We start from the raw sequence: 9,670 nt of genomic DNA on the forward strand, positions 1-9,670 counted from the left end.
TCAGTCTTGAAGAACTTATTAGTTCTTTAAGATTCATGAGATTGACCTAGAAGAAGATGAACCTAAAAAGAGAGGTAAATCTGTAGCTCTAAAATACAGGCCTGAGAAGACTAAAGCAATTCAAGATGAGGATGAATCAGAAGGATCTCATGAAGAATAAGAAGATGATGATGAGCTATCTCTAATCTCAAGGAGAGTCAACATACTCTAGAAACATAGGTAAAATGGACAAGGGAAATTCAAAGGAGTCAAAAGGACTGTTGGTCGCTTCGAATCCTCATCTGGTCAAAAGAAGAAAACTTATGGAAAATAAGTTATCTATTTCGAGTGCAATGATCCAGGTCATTTCAAGAATGATTGTCCCAAGCTAAAGAAGGATAGAAGGCCCAAGATGAACTTCTCCAAAGTCAAGAAGGGGTTGATGGCTACCTGGGATGACTCAGAACCCGGAGAAGAAGATTCTGATGAAGAAAAAGCTAATGTTGCACTAATGACAACTACTGAGGATCCCACAAGCTCTAAAGAACCAGAAGAAAGTTTTGTTAGAATCAGAATCCGACTCCGATTCTTAAGAGCTATTATCTAATCTATTTCATTTTGATATTGAAATTTGTCTTTCTGAAATGCTGGAAAAGTACCAAAGTCTTCAAAGCAAGTACAAGGATCTTAAACAAGTCCAAGTAACTACTTCTAAAACACATAAAGAGCTTCAGAATGATATTTCCTCTCTAGACGAAAAAGTATTTTCTTTAGAAAGTAATAACTCTGCTTTGAAAAGAAAATTTTTAAAACTAGAGGAGGAAATAACTTCAGAAGCTTCTGGTACTTATTGGATCATCAGATATGATAGAGCATTCCAGTACTTTATGGCTAAAAGCATAGATAGAAGAAAAATGGCTTCCTTGATCTATGGAGTTAGCAGAAATGGTAGGAAAGGTTTGGGTTATACAGAAACTACAAAACTCGACGAAAGTCAGAAGGTCAAACAAAAACCTCTCTATGTGCATTTCGTGCCTGGTGGCACTGAGTCTGATATTTCTGCACAGACACGACATCATACTAAGGATATGAACTCTGTTCTGAAACCTAAGTATCATGAACAAATCTGTCATGATTATCCTTCTTTTAAAAGACCCAAAGTTGTGAGAAACTCAAGGGAAAACTAACAAAAGAGGACCCATAAATTGGGTACCTAAGGATAAAATCATTTATGTTGCAGACATCCTTAACAGCTTAGCTGAGACACCAATCATGGTACCTAGACAGTGGATGCTCGCGACAGGGGATAGGAAGAAGGTCTATGTTCCAAGAATTGGAACTTAAGCCTGAAGGATTTGTTGGTTCTGGAGGAAACCAAAAAGGAAAGATCATTGGCTCTGGAACCATTGGTAACGGTAAACTTCCTTATATTACTAATGTTATTTTAGTTGATGGTCTAATGCATAATCTATTGTCCATTATCCAACTTAGTGACAATGGTTATGGTATCATCTTTAATCAAAAGTCGTGTAAGGCTGTTAGTCAGAAAGATGGCACAATCTTTTTTAGTGGAAAGAGGAAAAACAACATTTATAAAATTAGACTTTCTGATCTTGAAGATCAAAATGTAAAATGTATAATGTCTGCTAATGAAGAGTAATGGGTCTGGCATAGACATTTGGGTCATGTTAGCACGAGAAGGATTTCTCAGCTAAATTAGCTTGAATTAGTCAGAGGTATTCCCAAATTGAAGTTTACTTCAGATGCTCTTTGTGAAGCATGTCAGAAAGGCAAGTTTTCTAAAACATCTTTCAAAGAAAAAAATGTTGTTTCTACCTCTAGATCGTTAGAACTTCTGCACATTGATTTGTTTGGACTAGTGAAAACTGCTTCTATCAATGGAAAGAAGTATGGATTAGTCATTGTTGATGACTACAGTCGTTGGACATGGGTAAAGTTCTTGAAACACAAGGATGAGTCTCACTCTGTGTTGTCTACCTTCTTCTCACTAGTGCAAACATAAATGAATTGCAAAATTGTCAAAGTCAGAAGTGATCATGGTGGCGAATTTGGAAATAAACATTTTGAAAATCTTTTTTATTCAAATGGTATTTCCCATGATTTCTCCTCTCCTAGAACTCCACAGCAAAATGGTTTTGTAGAAAGGAAGAATAAGACTTTACAAGAAATGGCCCGCACCATGAATCAAGAAACTAATATGGCTAAGAATTTCTGGGTAGAAGCGATTAACACAACGTGTTATATTCAAAACAGGATTTCTATCCGACCTCTTATAGGTAAGACTCCTTATGAATTATGGAAGAATAGAAAGCCCAAAATTTCTTACTTTCATCCTTTTGGATGTGAATGCTTTATGTTAAACACTAAAGAGAATTTTGGCAAGTTTGACTCTAAGGTAGATAAGTGTTTACTATTAGGACACTCTGAATGCTCTAAAGGCTACAAAATCTTTAATACAGAAACACAAATTGTTGAGGAATCAATTCATGTTAGATTCAATGATAAGCTTGACCCTAAAAAGTCAAAGCTAGTTGAGAAATTTGCAAATCTGAAGATCAATCTTTCAGAATCCAAAGATATTGTCTCTGGAGAAAAAGACTCAGAAGGCAAAGCCAAAGAATCTGAAGAAATAACTCAACCAGAAGCAATCATTGATCCAACTCATCAGAAGAAGAATAAATTAATAACTTCTCATCCCGAAGAATTGATTATGGGAGATAAGAATGCTCCAGTCAGAACTAGATCTTCGTTCAGACCCTCTAAAGAGACTCTTCTAGGTTTGGTGTCTCTGATAGAACCCACCTCCATTGATGAAGCTCTTTTGGATAATGAGTGGATTATGGCCATGCAAGATGAACTGAATTCATTCACCAATAACGATGTTTGGGATCTTGTTCAGAAACCAAAAGGCTTTCATGTCATTGGAACCATATGGGTTTTCAGAAGCAAGATGAATGAGAAAGGTGAAGTCGTCAAAAATAAAGCTCGACTGATAGCACAAGGTTATAGTCAGGAAGAAGGTATAAACTATCTAGAAACATTTGCTCTAGTTTCCATGTTAGAGTCTATTCATCTTTTAATTTCTTTTGCAGTAAATCGTAACATCATACTTTATCAGATGGATGTTAAGAGCGCATTCCTGAATGGTTATATTTCTGAAGAAGTTTATGTGCACCAACCTTCGGGTTTTGAAAGTTCTTAAAACCCTGATTTTGTTTTTAAATTTAAAAAGTATATGTATGGTCTAAAGCAAGCTCCAAGAGCTTGGTAAGATAGATTAAGCAACTCTTTGTTCGACAATGATTTTACCATAGGAAAAGTGGACACAACTCTCATTTACAAAACCTTCAAGAATGACATTCTGGTTGTGCAAATATATGTTGATGATATTATTTTGGTTCTTCTAATGCGTTGTTGTGCAAGGATTTTGCTAAGTCTATGAAGGCAGAATTCGAAATGAGTCAGATGGGAGAACTGAAGTTCTTTCTGGGAATTCAAATTGATCAAAGACCAGAAGGCACATATATTCATCAATCCAAATATACAAAGGTACTTCTAAAAAAATTCAACTTACCAAAATGTAAGCTACCAAAGACTCCAATGCATCCTACATGCATTATGGAGAAAGAAGAGGTAAGTATTAAGGTAAATCAGAAGATTTTCAGAGGTATGATAGGTTCTCTTCTATATTTAATAGCTTCTAGACCTGATATCTTATTTAGTGTATGCTTATGTGCTCGCTTCTAATCAGATACTATGGAAACTCACTTAACTGTTGTTAAGAGAATCTTTAGGTATCTGAAAGATACTACTAATCTTTGTTTATTTTATAGAAAATCAAGTGAGTATAAATTAGTAGGCTATTGTGATGCTGACTATGCTGGAGATATAATTGAAATAAAAACTACTTCTGGAAGTTGCCAATTTATTGGAGACAACTTAATCTCATGGTCTAGCAAGAGACAGTCAACAATTGCGCTATCAACAACTGAAGTTGATTACTCGCAGCTTCTGGATGCAACACTCAGATACTCTGGATGAAGAGTCAGCTGGAAGATTATCAGATACCTGAGAGTAACATTCCTATTCTCTATGATAATACTTCTGCTATCTGTTCATATAAGAATCCTATCTTGCATTCTAGGGCTAAGCATATTGAAATAAAATATCACTTTTTATGAAGGGAATTTTTCACTTAAAGTTTGTTGATACCAACCATCAATGGGATGATATCTTTACAAAACCCCTTGCTGAAGATAGATTCACATTTATTCTGGAAAACCTATTTATTAAACTGTGTCTAGAATGAAAAGATGTTATTCATAATGTAAAGTTTTTGAACTCTAGATTAGATTCTAAGATTGTTTTTCTTTCTGACTCTGAAGCTTGAAGCTTTCGGAAGTAAGGAAGTTTTCATGAATTAGAAAGGTTCTGATCAGATGCAATCTTATCGATTTGTCTTCCTGATTCTGAACATTTGCTGCATTTAATGGTTGTCTTGTCGTTTGATTTCGTATGATTCTTAGTGGAGAAAATTGTCCCACTTTATGAGCATACGTGATTAAAGCGTGACACGTTGGGTTTAACAATTATTGTAATTAGGTCTAAACCTTTACACTTCCCCCCATGAATGCGCACACCTTTTTGTCATCATTGCAAAAATTGTCTATTTAAACTCACATCACTCATATTTTCGTACTACGCGCATATTTCTCCCACACTTTAAAGTTTTTCAAACCTCAAACAAACTCTCTCTCTCCTCAACTGTTCTTCATCTTCATCCTCGCTCTCTCTTTCTCAATGGATGAACAACAATCTTCAAAGACAACTGAATAACAACTCTCTCAAATTAGATCAAAGGCTGCTCAACAACAACTGGTTCAACAACAGTTTTAACAACTGCAAATAGATCAGACTAGATCTCATCATAGATCTGTATCTAATGAAGGGACTCCTTCAGTCAAGGAAGAAATAAACGACATTACTACTCTGGTGGAAAACTATCCTATCTTCATGAAGATCGACCCACCAGATATTTTAGCATATTACATGGAGATTTGTCTTGAAGAGGGTATCGATCCGATGGTAGACCCCTTAAATCTTCCGGATGACTACCCAACTGTTTCGCCGCCTCCTCATTCTTCCCAAAACCCTTAGTTTTTCTCTTATATCCGCGCACTTATGTGTATCTTGTTTTATGTTTTTCCTATTGCATTTCAATTGTAGTTCCTTCTAAGTACTTTGTTATTCCGTTTAGATGTTTATCATATGTACTTTGCACTGCCTGTTGGCATGTTTTTAATCAATGAATTCGTTTTGTTTCTCTTTATTTATTTTGTCTTTTATCTTTTTGATTGATGACAAAGTGGGAGAAAACATAACATTCTAAAAGTGAAGAATTAAGTGTTTATTTTGATATCTAAATTCCTAAGTAAAAACCCAAACATTGTTTAAATGTTTTTGTTAACAAATTCTTCGAGAAAAATTTGTTAAGTGTTTTTGCAGGGTTAACTCTCAAGAATCAAAATGGTTTGTTACGCTTCTTTCTCAAGAATCAGAATGATTCTCAAAGATGTTTCTGAAGAAAGGTATTCAAAGAAGTTTCTAAGGAGAGCACCTCTAAAGAAAAGTTTATGAAGTAAGGTCTATCAAAAGGATGATAATATCAACCAGTGTTCTGGACAACATCAATTAACTTTTGAAGTTAAACTAGATTCTAACTAATTATTCATTCTAGTACTTGAAAAGGTAAATCAAGAAAGTGTTATTTCATTATGAGATTATCTTTATAGGACTATAAATCTTAGGGGGAGCTTTGTGCTTCTGTAAGATGTATTCTTTTGTGATTACCCTGTACAAAAGTATTCATCAAAATACAAGTTTTGTCATCATCAAAAAGGGGGATATTGTTAGAACAAGATTTGGTTCTGCATCTATACCTTTAGTCTTGATGATAACAATTTTGTATTTGTGTGAGAACAATTTTGGTATCCTAATGGTTTGTTATTGTATAGCTTTAACAACCAGTTCTGATTCTGATCATATGATGTGCAACATCATCATTTTTTGAACTTTACTTTCATAGTCCGCTTCTACGCTGCTTTAGAAGTTATGAAATATGTCAATATTGCTACTGCAATGTTCTTTCTGCTTCTGTGTTAGTTCACCCATCAGATGCTTCTAAGGAGACTCTATATTGTTGTTGCAATGTTCTCCCAGTGTTTGCTTTTGGACGTGACTCTGACCAACAAACTTATGAAGAATGGAAAGGTTCTGAAGTTGTGTTATGTAGCTGAAGATTTTGAAGATCTCAAGATAGGCGATTGAAGTTATCAAGGTTCTGACTGAGGATTCTGAAGAATCTGAAGATTCTGAAGACACTGAAGAACTCAAGTCCGGCTACTGACATTGTCAAGGTTCTGACCCTAGGTTCTGAAGTTTCTGAATCCAGCTCTCTACTTCTTCACTTCTTGCTTCAATCATATTTGATCATAATCTAATGAATATGAAGATAAGATAAAATGGGAACGTGATCAAATAGTACATAGTACAAATCGAACAACCTTTCCACTAACTGATTTCATGGGAAAGGATTGTACTATTCATCACACCTACCACTGAAGTTACGGGTGAAAGGACAGTACGTGGTATCATTTCTTTCTCATCCAACAGTGGAAAGCTGCTCAAGGAGCTTTCCCCATTTTGCCCTCCAACGATCACATGCTTACACTATATAAGCATGCGTTTGAGACTTGAAGAAATTGCTGATCTGAACACGTATTTTTGACAAGCTACTTTTCTTTGTGAAAAGCTATCATCTTTTGTATACAATGTTCTTTAAGTATTTATTATTCATTTGTGTAAATCGGCTTTTGAAGAAGCATCTTGTAACACATAAACTTTTATTCAAACTATTTGTTTGATTCTTTAAGGAGGTTATCCTTGAGAAGACAAAGAAAGTTGTTCTTTGTGAGTCCTTGAGGTGACTAAGGTTTAGTTGGATCCTTGAGGAGACAAAGAAGGGTATTTTTTGTGTTTATTGTAATTTGTTAATTATAGTGAATTAAGTCCTTGTGTATAAGGCAAATCACCTTGGCGGGTGAACTGGATTAACTTTGAGTTTCAAGCGAACCAGGATAAAAATTATTGTGTTTTTATCTCTTCCTTTTTTAACTTGTTAGTGGTGTTTTTGTTTTGGAAAAAGCTTTTACTTGTAAAACCCAATTCAAACCCCCTTTCTTATATTTCCCACACCTTCATTGTTATCATCAAAACTCAAGGTATAGATGCAAAACCAAAAGAATGGAGGGAAATGGGGCTTTGATCAGAGATGTTTGGAGATTTTGCTTTTTCCATTTTGGGAAAATTCTGATTTTGACTTTTGCTTCGAGTGGGCTTCAGTTGACCTTGGTCCCTTTCATTCTAGCTTGTAAATGTGTCTTGTGATGTTTACATAAATGTTTAGTACCAAATGGAAGTGAAACAGAGTGGTTTAGGGGCTTACAATAATTTAATGCATAATCTGGTTAAGTATGGTCTGATGTGTACACCATGTCATGTCAACAACTTTGAACTTGGGCCAAATTAAATTGGCTCGTGCATTTTGTATAAAACCTGTGCCAAATGTTCTTTGCCATGCTCGTTGATCAAATGCAAAAACAACCAAGTGAAAAGGAGTTGTGGTTTGGAAATGGAAATGAGGTGAAGGATGGGTCATGGCCATGGTTCTAGGCCTGGCTAGGCATCTTCACCAACTTGGCCAATCCAAAAATTGAGGTCTTTTCTCAATGAATTAGGTCTTGACCTTGAAACAAAGTTGAAGATGGATTTAATTAGGACATTTGGCTCAAAGAATATCTTGAAAATCTTGAAAGTTGAAAAGGTTATGGGGTTTGTACCAAGTGGTAGGCCATTCTTGCCAAAATGTGAACAACCAACATGACCTAGAAATGCCATCTTGAGATTTCTTGACTTATAAGGTACCATGTTGGATGTTTTGAGCTCATATGATCATATCTTGATGGAAAGTGAGGCTTGGTGATTTGCGGGATGATTTTAGGTTAAGTCCATGGGTGAAATCAATGCATTAAAAGTTCAAAGCTCATGATCAAACCAAGGACTTGTACTATGAAAAAAATGGGTGTTTGATTGATGAATTGTGGTTGAAAATGACTTAAAGTGAAGGTGAATGGAGTTTTTAATGATGGGATAATCAAGTGAGGCAAGGTCATGAAGAAAAAGATGCATAAACTAGGGTTTCTTGGACCACAAGTTTCATCAAGAGCCATAGCCAAACAAATTAGGGTTTTGGGTGCAAGAGATGCATTGAGGTGATTCAATGGGATTATGGTATGAACAAAGTTTGGATGTTAGGGGTCCTTAATGGTATGGTCAAGGTACAAAGTTGATCATGACTTGTACAAGATATTGAGGGTCAAGAACAAGGGTTAATATGCTTGGGCAACTAGATGAATCTTCGCATGTCTTCAATGAGGGAGTTGTCTTGAATGATCCTCCAAGGTCCAAAGGATGCTTGAGGATGGATATTATGGTTAAGGTGGCTTGTGCACACCTCAACATGATCAGGGGTCTTGAAGCTCCTTAGATGAACCTCATCCTTGAGTTTATGGATCATCATGGGTGTAGATGTACATGAGATGATGTATGATGAACATATGCTTATGTATTAGTGTTATAAGGATTGTATGAAGGTAGGGTAAATTTGAGGGTATGACAGCTGCCCCTATTTAATCTTCTTTGACCAGAATGTATGGATAACAACGACTTTCGTGCTTTCAAGGTAGGGGAGGATTAAATACTAAAAAAGAGTAACTGAACGTTTTCCCTACTAGGGGTGAGACTGATATGAAATGATTTTTAGGGGGATTATATGTGGGAAAATATTTACCAGATGGAAAATGATCTTTTATGAGCTCACCTTCTTGGGGAAATGAAGGTGGTAAAGTATTTATGGGATGTAAAAATGATCTTGGAATGAGACCAACTGTTGGATAAATGGATATGGTATTTTGCGGGCTTCACTGGGAATGATATGATTAGGGGTGACAATTGGATCCATTAAGACAAAATCCATCCAATCCATCCACCAAAATATCCATCCAATCCATCCATTACATAAAAACCAAGTTAATGGATTGGATTAAATCCATCCATTTATAAGAATGGATTAATCCAATCCATCCAACACATTTTAATGATCTAATGGATTTTTTTTATCTAATTTTAAAAAATGAATTTTTTCAAATATTAAAAAAATTATTTTTTTGAAAAATACAAAATTAATTTATTTTTCCGAAAAAAAATCATTTTTTTTAAATACAAAAAACTGATTTTTTCCAAAAATTTAAATTTTTTTTTTTTTGGAAAATACCAAAATTCGATTTTACTTTCGAAAAAGTTATTTTTTACGAATATAAAAAAATTGATTTTTTAAAAAAAAACAATTTTTAAATTATTTTTTTCCGAAAATACAAAAATATGTTTTTTTTCCCGAAAAAAAACTGAACTTTTTTTCATTAAAATACAAAAAAATATTTTTCTGAAAAATATAATTTTTTCAAAAAAATAAGTGATTTTTTTGAAAAGTAAAAAAATTGATTTTTTCAAAAATACAAAAATTAATATATTTAAAAAAACTATTTTTTCAAAA

Source organism: Lathyrus oleraceus, chromosome 4 (genome assembly GCF_024323335.1).
Source record: "Lathyrus oleraceus cultivar Zhongwan6 chromosome 4, CAAS_Psat_ZW6_1.0, whole genome shotgun sequence".
Classification (NCBI taxonomy): Eukaryota; Viridiplantae; Streptophyta; class Magnoliopsida; order Fabales; family Fabaceae; genus Lathyrus; species Lathyrus oleraceus.